Raw genomic sequence first — 10,241 nt, 5'->3', positions numbered from 1 at the left:
CTTGAATGAGAGCAACTTGCCTTCGCAATAATACTCAAAAAGTACATTTATTTTAGAGTCTGTGTGTGTGTGCGGGGGGGGGGGGGGGGTCATAACGTCTTCCCCACGACGCCTAGGGAACGTAATTTGGAATGGTTTCTCGACGTTCTATGAACGTCGTTGGTAGTCCGGCCGTAAACACACGTGTCATAAACGTCAAGAGAGGACGTAACGGCCCACTGAGGCGTGCATGTGACGTAGGGTAAACGTCATTGGGAACGTTTTCTCAACCTTCTGTGCACCTTTTCTCGCGGATATTTAAAGGTTTCATCGACGTCGAAGAAAGGTAACGTCCGGACCTTCGACATTGTACGACGTCACGTTACAGACGTCCTCGACGTTCTTTCGACGTTTTCTTCACTTTCATGTGCTGCCTGGGCACTCATCACCGCGGCACCATCGTATCCCTGACCCCTCATCAAATTCAAATTCAGCCCAAGTTTTAGAAGCTCGTGTTTCAGTGTATGAGCCAAGCTGGAAGCAGAAACATCCTCGACGGCCACGAATCAAAGGAAATCTTCTCGTATTGTCATGGTGCTAGGCGTATCTCACGCACAAGGATAATTGCTCGGTTTGCGACACGTCTGACGTTTCATCAGCCAGCACCGCGAAAAATCCGGTTTTATGTACCGCTTCCACTATTTTATCCTGAATTGTTCCCGATTATGGAAATGATCTCATTTTGGATTGTAGGGCTTGTGTAGAGAGCTTTGTTTCCAGCTGTTCGAATGTGCTCAGCCAAGGTGCATGTCCCCTCCGTTTGCTCGGTGGCGAAGCCCTGAAGTTGCCGTCGTTGTTCGATTCTTCCAGAGTCAGCCGCCCAGAATCTTTGTCACTCCTGAGTGCCAGGTCTTGTCTGCCGCATAGCAGAACAGTCTCAACGATCGCGAGCAGCTTGGCTTTGTTGCTTTCGTGCCCCTCTTTGGCTTGCTCGTTGAGCGGCATCTGGATGCTGTCCACGTTGCCTGTCATCACATCGAGAAAGCTTTGGGCGTCAACAGTCGCCCTCTTATGGTAGTCTGTCCCTGAGTGGTTTTCAAACGACTCCATGGCGTCCTTCCACCTTGTGAAGGGTGATGTCACGAGGCTCTTGCACTTTTGGTGAGAGCCTTTTCCAGCTCCCGTTTTGGGGTGAAAGAGGACACACGTCTTGCAAAATGCGCCCTTTTGCACGTCAGCATATGCAAGTCACTTGTAGCGCTGCAGCCAATGGGACTGAAACTTGCGTTTCTTGCCACCCTTTGACACTGACACATCGAAGGCATAGTTTGGTGGCGGCGTTTATACTTTAGAATAGGCCCGTTTCTTGACGTCATCAGAAATATCTGTGCGGTTAGCGAACATCCCAATGTCATTTTGACTTATTGGGATGGCCGTTTTTGTGTCTTCCTCAGCTCGGAGCGTCGCTGCATTTTTGGGCGTCAGGACTGGTGCTGCTAGCTCTCCGCTTGAAGAGGGTTGCGACGGCCCGGGGCTTGCCTCCTGGTTACACAACACGAAAAGCCATCGTTAAGATCCTCCAGAAATATGGTCTGTTGAATATCAACATTTATCTGACAAACTTTTTGCATTTGATTGTACTATCAACCGACGTAAGCATTATATCAAAATGGCAAAGGAGAATACAAGATATATATATATATGGGCTCGAAGCCTTGAAAACCATAACGATAGCGATAGAGTAGCTTTGCCAGACGAATCTTATCTAGCGTGAAACATTCGGATTGAAACCAGAGGCTCAGATGTCGCTAGGAAATTTCAAAACTAAGGACATACTTTTCTTTTATTTCCATCGGAAATAGTTATGGCAGTATTCGACCCCGATTGTGATACAACATATTCCGCGACATGACAGTCGAGTGTAGTTTGGAAAAGCGCCGGAAATGTGACCTCCGAGCATTCGGTAGACAATCTGTGCACGTACAAAATCATATTAAGCACAAATAAATGCGCTGCAGTTAAAGGCGCGTATGATAATATGAAATCATGAAATTCAAACCTTTGGCACTTTGGAGAAGAAACTTGTCAACTTCAACGATGACCCTTGTCGCTTGCTGGCCCGCGAGCCCTGACTGGACCCGTCTTTGTTCATGACCGACTTTCAAGATCGCATCCTTAGCTAACTGATCGAGTCACACGCACCAGTGTGCAGATTTCTCACCCGAGCAACAAAAATACGGCGTACGAAACTACTCATTTTTAGTCGTGAAGTCGCCAGAGTCTGGGTGGTTTGGACAACCACCAAAAGATGTGTGTTTTTATCTCATACTTTTATGTATTTGTGTACAGGACAGTGCACTGCTGCTCTGGCCACTTGGCTGTTTGCAGGCACGCAAATAAACCCCATCATCTAGTGAAAGAAATGTTCGTCGTCCCTTGTCCGGAGTTTGTTTTATTCTTTCTGTTGTCAGTCAGCCTCAAGCTGTTTATTGGTAACCACAAATACATATTAGAGGTGCGTGCGCCTTTACGTCGCTTCCTGAGCCTCCTTCTCGAAACGCGGCGTATTTTGCCGCGTTTTCGGAGTTTTCAGCGATCTGGAGGTGCTTGATATCTGCTTCGAGCATGGTATCTGCGAGAGAGTCTGATCCGGCGCCAAGCAATCAGCGCTTTCGGTCGTCACGTGTCGTTGTCACGTGCGCCGTCGCGAGGGGTGAGAGTAGGCGCGTTCCGTCGGCGGTACACAGTCTACAGACGGTGTGGCGGTGCCGACCGGCGTCGTCTGCTCTTGTAGCGTTGAAAGAGCGGACGGACCCACCGTTTCCGCCGTGCTCGTTCTTGATTCTTGCATTGGAGCTACAAAAGCAGGAGCTTCGTCATCAGCCATAGTAACTTCAAGCTCACAATTAATTTCTTCGTCACCGGTACATAAACTACACCATGAGAGAGTAAAGTAAACGTAAACATCGAAGTAAGCATTAAAAAAAAAAGTTCTTGATCTATTCTTTTTTTAGGGTGCATTGGAGGGGGGGGGGGGGGGGGGGAGGGGGGGGGGGAGGGGGAGGCCGGGCCCCATGCCCCCCTGACTACGTGCCTGACAGGATGTCAGAGTTCTTCTCAGCACAGTGCAGTGAAAATCTGAAAATAAATTGTTTAAACACATAAAATGACCTTTAAAACACTTAACCGCGCCTGGTTATACGCGGGTGCGATGGTGGAGAAATTCAAATTTTCCTGCACTCTATCAGTTTTTGATAAATAAATGTACATTCCAAGGAATGCGATCGTGTCGATGGGATTGAAATGAATTCGCGCAGTAGAAATAAAATCTCGCAATAACGAGTAAAAAAAAAAAAGACGGCCATAAAAAAACAATTACCCCCCTCTCTCTCCCCTCCCCCCCCCACCCCCCGGCCCTCTCTCCTCCGATTGGTTGTCAAAATTTCACAACTTCCTCCAGACAAAAAATCTGGGTGTGCTAATGAACAGGAGTGACTTTGCAGACAGATCAGCCGACAATCTTGGGAGTAACATGATATAGGTGGTAGGGAGCGACAAAACCTGTGCCGCCTGTAAGCGCCAATAAATCCGCCGCCAAAAAAAACCGCACAACGCAAAAAAAAAAAAGTATTAATTGAGATTGTTTGTTTTGGGCGTTTTCAGGTAGGAACAAACAACCATGTCCGGTCGACATTATTATTATTATTTTTTTACCAAGATATGTTTTTGGGCAATTGCAAAGCATATTCGATCGAACTTTTCTTTTGCGGAAAATTTTTCTTGTGGAACAAAAATCGCAAAGTCGCTGTCGGTATACTCGCACGTTTTTGCGACTTGCGTAAAACCGTCCCTTTGGACATTTATAAAAGAAAAACTGTTGCCGCCTTAGGTTTTATATTTTTTGTGCAGAGACTGTACCAGTGGCGTACGAAGGACTGGATTTCGGGGGGAAGGGGGGGGGGGGGGGGGGGGACCAACGAGGATAAAGGGGGACAAGATAAAAAAAAGAAAGTAAAAAAAAAAAAGCCTTTTCGTTTTTTTATTTTTTTTTTCTAATAAACTGTGTATTTTTCTACTAAATAATTAAAATAAAGTTGTCATATTGCTTTTGGGTTGATTATGATACATAAAAATGATGCCCGGAAATTCCTCACCAGGAAGGCATTTGCATTTTACTTTTTTTTATTTACAAGTCACATCAACAGAAGGCACCAAAGTAAGCAGAAAAAAAGAATCATAAAAACAAACATTTCGTAAAGCACCTCGAATGCACGAAGCCTCCAGTCATTGGGGCTGATAAAAAAATGATGCATAAGTAGAGACGCGGAACACCTTAATGGATAGACGATAAACACTGAAAAGCTGCTCCACCATAAATTACTCACCGTCTTAACCTGATCTAACCAACAAAAATCTCACGTGATTTGTTCGTTGGTGTCGATTTTTTAAGTTTCCGAGGTGCGTTCACAGAAGAAAGTCAAGGAAGGAAGTCACAGAGCGCAACAAAGGAACGATGGAAAATGGTTCATACACTCAGATATTGCACTTGGCTCTCGTCCTGAGGCAGCAGGTCACACACTCGCGCCCTTGTCTCGCGCGCTTCTCAAACTGCCGAGGACAACTTCCGTACTCGAACCTTGGAACCACAAATCCCGCGCCTTTCGGCGCCTATGTTCCCTTTGCTCAGACTTTTCCCGCCATCCGAGGAGCCAATCAGATATCGCTCTCTTTAGACCAATGGGAGCCACGCGGTACAAAACAAACGTATATAATACGAAATGGAATTAAAAAAGGACACGCGCACATACCCTCGAAAACTCCAAAAAACCCTGGCGGTAACTGTCGACCGTCAGCCGGACACTGCTTCCAGGAAAAAACCCTCGTCGAGGTGCCAGAAGGCCCAGAACAGAGCGAGGCCCAGCGCGTGGTGGTCCGCACCCAGAGCGGGGTTCCACGGGGCCGCCCCGTGGCGACGACAAACCAGCCCTGGCGGCTCCGCGAGAGGGACACGGGGCACTCGCGAAGCAATACAAGTAGAAGTGAAGAAAGATATTTTCTTTCCTGAGTAACGCTACGCAGCGCAGCCTACCTCGCAATATATTTAACAAATGAGATATGCGGCCGATCATTTACAGTATATATATATATACCGTTTTTTTATTTTTTTGTTAAGCTTAACAGATTTGTTAAAAAAAAAAAAAAAAAAAGAAAGCCGTGAAAGTTACACTTATGCCGCTTGTAGAGGTGAGCCTTATATGGCCAGGGGGACATATTACAGCGGGCTAATCGTAACGATCAGTCGTCTAATTAATTAAAATTCGCTAATTAACTTTTTAAGTAATGAGAATAGACATATGGTTCCAATTAGAAACTAGCTCAGCGTCATCGAAAACCACTAAATCAGTCATTTTCAGAAAGACTTTGAGCGCGTGAGAAGCGTAGTCGTGCACTAAAGTTACCACTCGTGGAGCAGGTACAAAGCTAGCGGTTGCGGTAAGGCGCCCGCGCGATTTTTCCGTCTCTTATCTAGCCCCAGCCTTGTATGTACCTGCTCCACGAAAGGTGACTTCCTTAAACCTCCTAAAACACGAATAGTATGGCCCAAACTGGAAACCAATGCAGAGGCTTTTGTCGAAACTCGAAAGTACAATGACACGTCGTCCTGTAAAACGTTCTGTTTTTTGTTTTTTTTATGATCTGAGATTTGAAAGATTACTGTGGTGGGATTTTCCCGAGACCACTTGTGCGCTGATCAAACTTAATTGTAAAATACCGTCTTTAATTTTTATTATTATTATTCTTTTTTGGGGGGGGAGAGGGGGGGGGGATGATATTGGCACATCAAAATTCGGAGATTATTGGATAAATCCGAATTGATCAGAATTGTACCGGCAGGTATTTTTCTGAGTTTTTCGGATTTATCCGAAAACACGGAGCCCTAATTATTGATTACAAAAAATTTTAACATGATTTGGACGCGTGTGTTCAATATTCGAATGTATTGTCATTGACGTTGAAAACGACAACCTTTCAAAAAAAAAAATGCACTAAAATGTAGACAGGTTACTGATTTTGGGATAATCGGAAAATAAGTTTAAAATAAAGGTCATCTTAATTTTTCGTCCTATGAGGCCCTTCATGTGTCCTTGGATCGCCATGTGTGCTTGGATCGACACATGGCGAGGGCTTCTATTATCTCCCGACCATACCTCGAGGTGTGGCCCCCTCGAGGTATGGTCGGGAGATAAGAGAAGCCCTCGCCATGTGTCGGTCCAAGGACAACATCGGTTCCCCCTCCCTTGCCCGCTTTCCCCCTCCCTCTCCCCCCCTTCCCCCGTTCCCGACAGCGACGTACCCTTGACGGCATAGTGCTCCCTCTCTCCACCTTTTTTTACCCTTTTCTTGTCTTGGTGTCAATAAATGTTGCCGCTGCGTTTTGGTTGCGGTTTTGTTACGGTTTTAACCGAAAAAGCTCAGTAGTGCCGCGTCAAGCAGTCTTGGGTAGTAACGCGTTACTAGTAACGCGTTACTGTAACTTCGTTACTTTTTTGGTAACTTGTAACTGTAACGAGTTACTTTTTAAAAATGTAACTTGTAACTGTAGTTCTATTACTTTTTCTGAGGTGACGATGAAAGTAACTACGTTACTTTTGTCGTTACTTTCCAGTTTTTTATGAATAATATGTCACTGAACGAGTACAATTTAGCCATTCTTTGCGCTTTCCAAATTGTCTGTTCCAACATTCCGAGTGTCGAATTATTTTTTGCACAAACTTGTGAATACGTTCTTTCTCGCCAGTCACGACCCGAATATAGCCACTTGTAGATTTGGTGAAAAAAAAAGTAGTTATCTTTAGCACGCGCTTGTACTTTGTGACTGAACACTTGCATCTTAGAATCTTAAAAAACTATCTCTTTTGCGGTTTTTTTTTTTCTGCGCAAACGCTTTTTAATCGGATGAATCAAACGTGAAAAAAAAACAATACACGCGGATTGCACTGCGAATGTTTCGTATTTTGATTAGCGCCACCACTCCGCACTGCGCATGTTTCGTATTTTGATTTGCGCCGCTACTCCAGTGTAGTGTCAACAGTCGAGGCAGAATTTACTGCTGTTTGCGAGGGGCTTGTTTTTGGCTTGCCGGGTACAAACTGAAATATGTCCAGGGACTGTATGAACCCAGTGCAACCGTCAACGAGCCAGCAATGTGCTAGTGCTACCAAGGATATGAATGTTGATAAGAACAAAGAAGAACTACAATGGCCGGCGTACAGAGAGTATTTTGCTGTGGTAAAGGTGGTTACTAACAACTTGACCGCAGAAAACGGCACTCTGTTGCCTCAACGCCTACACGGCAAGCAAAAACCTGTACCGGCGAAACAACACAGCAATCCCATCCAGACAAGCGCCTGTTCAGCAAGGGCATGGACGTGTTCGTTATCAAACAAGGGAAACTTTCAGACACTAATTTCGAGAAGCAACTTCTGCTAGGTTACAATATGAAGTAAAAAGCACACTTTTTTTAATTTTATGCAAATAAACTTGGTGAAAAGCGTTTTCTAGTTTTTCCTAATTTTTTTTTCTGTTATAGAAAAGTAACTGAAATGTAATGTCGTTACTTTTTAAAAGTAACTGTAACTGTAACGAGTTACTTTTTTGTTCTGGTAACTGTAACGGTAACTTCGCTACTTTTTTCTCAAAGTAACTAACTGTAACGAATTACTTTTTAAAAGTAACTTACCCAAGACTGGCGTCAAGGCGGGGGGGGGGGGGGGGGGGGGGGGGGTTAGAGAGGGCTTTCCAAGCTTCGACATTGTGTGACGTCTTCGTGATTGCCCTCTTCCGAGGTTCAACATGCAACAAAAGAGGTCTTGTGGGCTGGCCTTTGCGGGACATTGTGATAAGGCTTAGTAAGTCAAGTTCCTAATCCTAAAAAAAAAAAAAAAAAAGTCGGCAGCGCTTATGGTATGAGCCCGAAGTGTCAAAGGCAGACCTAAGGTTGCTCAAGAACTCTGAGCAGGTACTGCAGCTTCGTGCCGCGACATTGTGTGACGTCTTCGTGATTGCCCTCTTCCGAGGTTCAACATGCAACAAAAGAGGTCTTGTGGGCTGGCCTTTGCGGGACATTGTGATAAGGCTTAGTAAGTCAAGTTCCTAATCCTAAAAAAAAAAAAAAAAAAAAGTCGGCAGCGCTTATGGTATGAGCCCGAAGTGTCAAAGGCAGACCTAAGGTTGCTCAAGAACTCTGAGCAGGTACTGCAGCTTCGTGCCGCGACATTGTGTGACGTCTTCGTGATTGCCCTCTTCCGAGGTTCAACATGCAACAAAAGAGGTCTTGTGGGCTGGCCTTTGCGGGACATTGTGATAAGGCTTAGTAAGTCAAGTTCCTAATCCTAAAAAAAAAAAAAAGTCGGCAGCGCTTATGGTATGAGCCCGAAGTGTCAAAGGCAGACCTAAGGTTGCTCAAGAACCCTGAGCAGGTACTGCAGCTTCGTGCCGCGACATTGTGTGACGTCTTCGTGGTCGCCCTCTTCCGAGGTTCAACATGCAACAAAAGAGGTCTTGTGGGTTGGCCTTTGCGGGACATTGTGATAAGGCTTAGTAAGTCAAGTTCCTAATCCTAAAAAAAAAAAAAAAGTCGGCAGCGCTTATGGTATGAGCCCGAAGTGTCAAAGGCAGACCTAAGGTTGCTCAAGAACCCTGAGCAGGTACTGCAGCTTCGTGCCGCGACATTGTGTGACGTCTTCGTGGTCGCCCTCTTCCGAGGTTCAACATGCAACAAAAGAGGTCTTGTGGGTTGGCCTTTGCGGGACATTGTGATAAGGCTTAGTAAGTCAAGTTCCTAATCCTAAAAAAAAAAAAAAGTCGGCAGCGCTTATGGTATGAGCCCGAAGTGTCAAAGGCAGACCTAAGGTTGCTCAAGAACCCTGAGCAGGTACTGCAGCTTCGTGCCGCGACATTGTGTGACGTCTTCGTGATTGCCCTCTTCCGAGGTTCAACATGCAACAAAAGAGGTCTTGTGGGTTGGCCTTTGCGGGACATTGTGATAAGGCTTAGTAAGTCAAGTTCCTAATCCTAAAAAAAAAAAAAAAAAGTCGGCAGCGCTTATGGTATGAGCCCGAAGTGTCAAAGGCAGACCTAAGGTTGCTCAAGAACCCTGAGCAGGTACTGCAGCTTCGTGCCGCGACATTGTGTGACGTCTTCGTGGTCGCCCTCTTCCGAGGTTCAGCATGCAACAAAAGAGGTCTTGTGGGTTGGCCTTTGCGGGACATTGTGATAAGGCTTAGTAAGTCAAGTTCCTAATCCTAAAAAAAAAAAAAAAAAGTCGGCAGCGCTTATGGTATGAGCCCGAAGTGTCAAAGGCAGACCTAAGGTTGCTCAAGAACTCTGAGCAGGTACTGCAGCTTCGTGCCGAGGTTGCAGGGCTGTCTCCCACGCCATACGCTGTAGTGACGCTTGATTTTACCTTCTCGCTCGGAGCGCGTCAAATTTTTTCCTGCTTTCGCTTAGCGTCTACAGTGGTTTTTCAGTAGAACGTGGTTTCAAAGGTGAAACTCCTGAAGAGTGCGCGTACATGGTCAGCTCTTTGACGGTTGCTTGTTCCGGGACGAAGCTTCCCTCAGGTCCCGTTGGTTCCGACGATTCCGCAGTCATTTCCTTGAAACGGCTAAAGCAGTTCACGGCTGGAACCCAACGTCCCTCTTCGTCGTTTGGGGAAGTTTATTTCTTCAAATACAAAACATGCCAGAACATAGAATTAATAGTGATTTTATATATCTTACAGTATATAGAGAAGTTCGAGGAAAATAAAATGTACGAATGCATACACCGCGACACCGGCGGTTTTTTGCATTTTGCTCAAACAGCCTGTCGAGGGAGGCAACATTTTAACACCGGTTGGGGTCTGAGTTGAGCCCGTTTCACCGCATAAGTAATTGCGAAAATAATGTAATTTGTCAATGTACGATAAGAAAATCCGGAACCAACTCCTTCGTACTAACTCTGTCACGCCGTGTATATCATCGTCGATGCAACGGGGGCGGTGGGGTTCCGATTGACCGCTACAGAACTCTGGGAAAGTTAAAACCCTTTCTTGTTTGTTGCCATCGTCAGGTGGCGCAATCCATGGGCATTCACTAAAACCCCTTCATGTTTCAAAAGTAGCGCAAGGTGAGTCGATGCACGAGGCAAGTGCAACGTGCAGCCCTTGGGACGAACATGGCGGCACAGCGCAGCACTGAGCTAGATTTCAGACGCCATGA

The 10,241-nt window shown here is 45.7% G+C and overlaps 1 pseudogene; it reads right to left on the bottom strand.

Moving 5' to 3' along the window:
• Positions 1–400: 400 nt before the first annotated feature.
• LOC115309028 lies at positions 401–1,089 on the bottom strand (annotated as a pseudogene).
• Between the last annotated feature and the right edge of the window lie 9,152 nt (positions 1,090–10,241).

This window comes from Ixodes scapularis, unplaced genomic scaffold (genome assembly GCF_016920785.2).
Source record: "Ixodes scapularis isolate PalLabHiFi unplaced genomic scaffold, ASM1692078v2 ptg001612l_1___fragment_2___debris__unscaffolded, whole genome shotgun sequence".
NCBI lineage: Eukaryota > Metazoa > Arthropoda > Arachnida > Ixodida > Ixodidae > Ixodes > Ixodes scapularis.
Note: the sequence above shows the minus strand (reverse complement) of the source record. Positions and strands in the feature narration are given on the sequence as shown.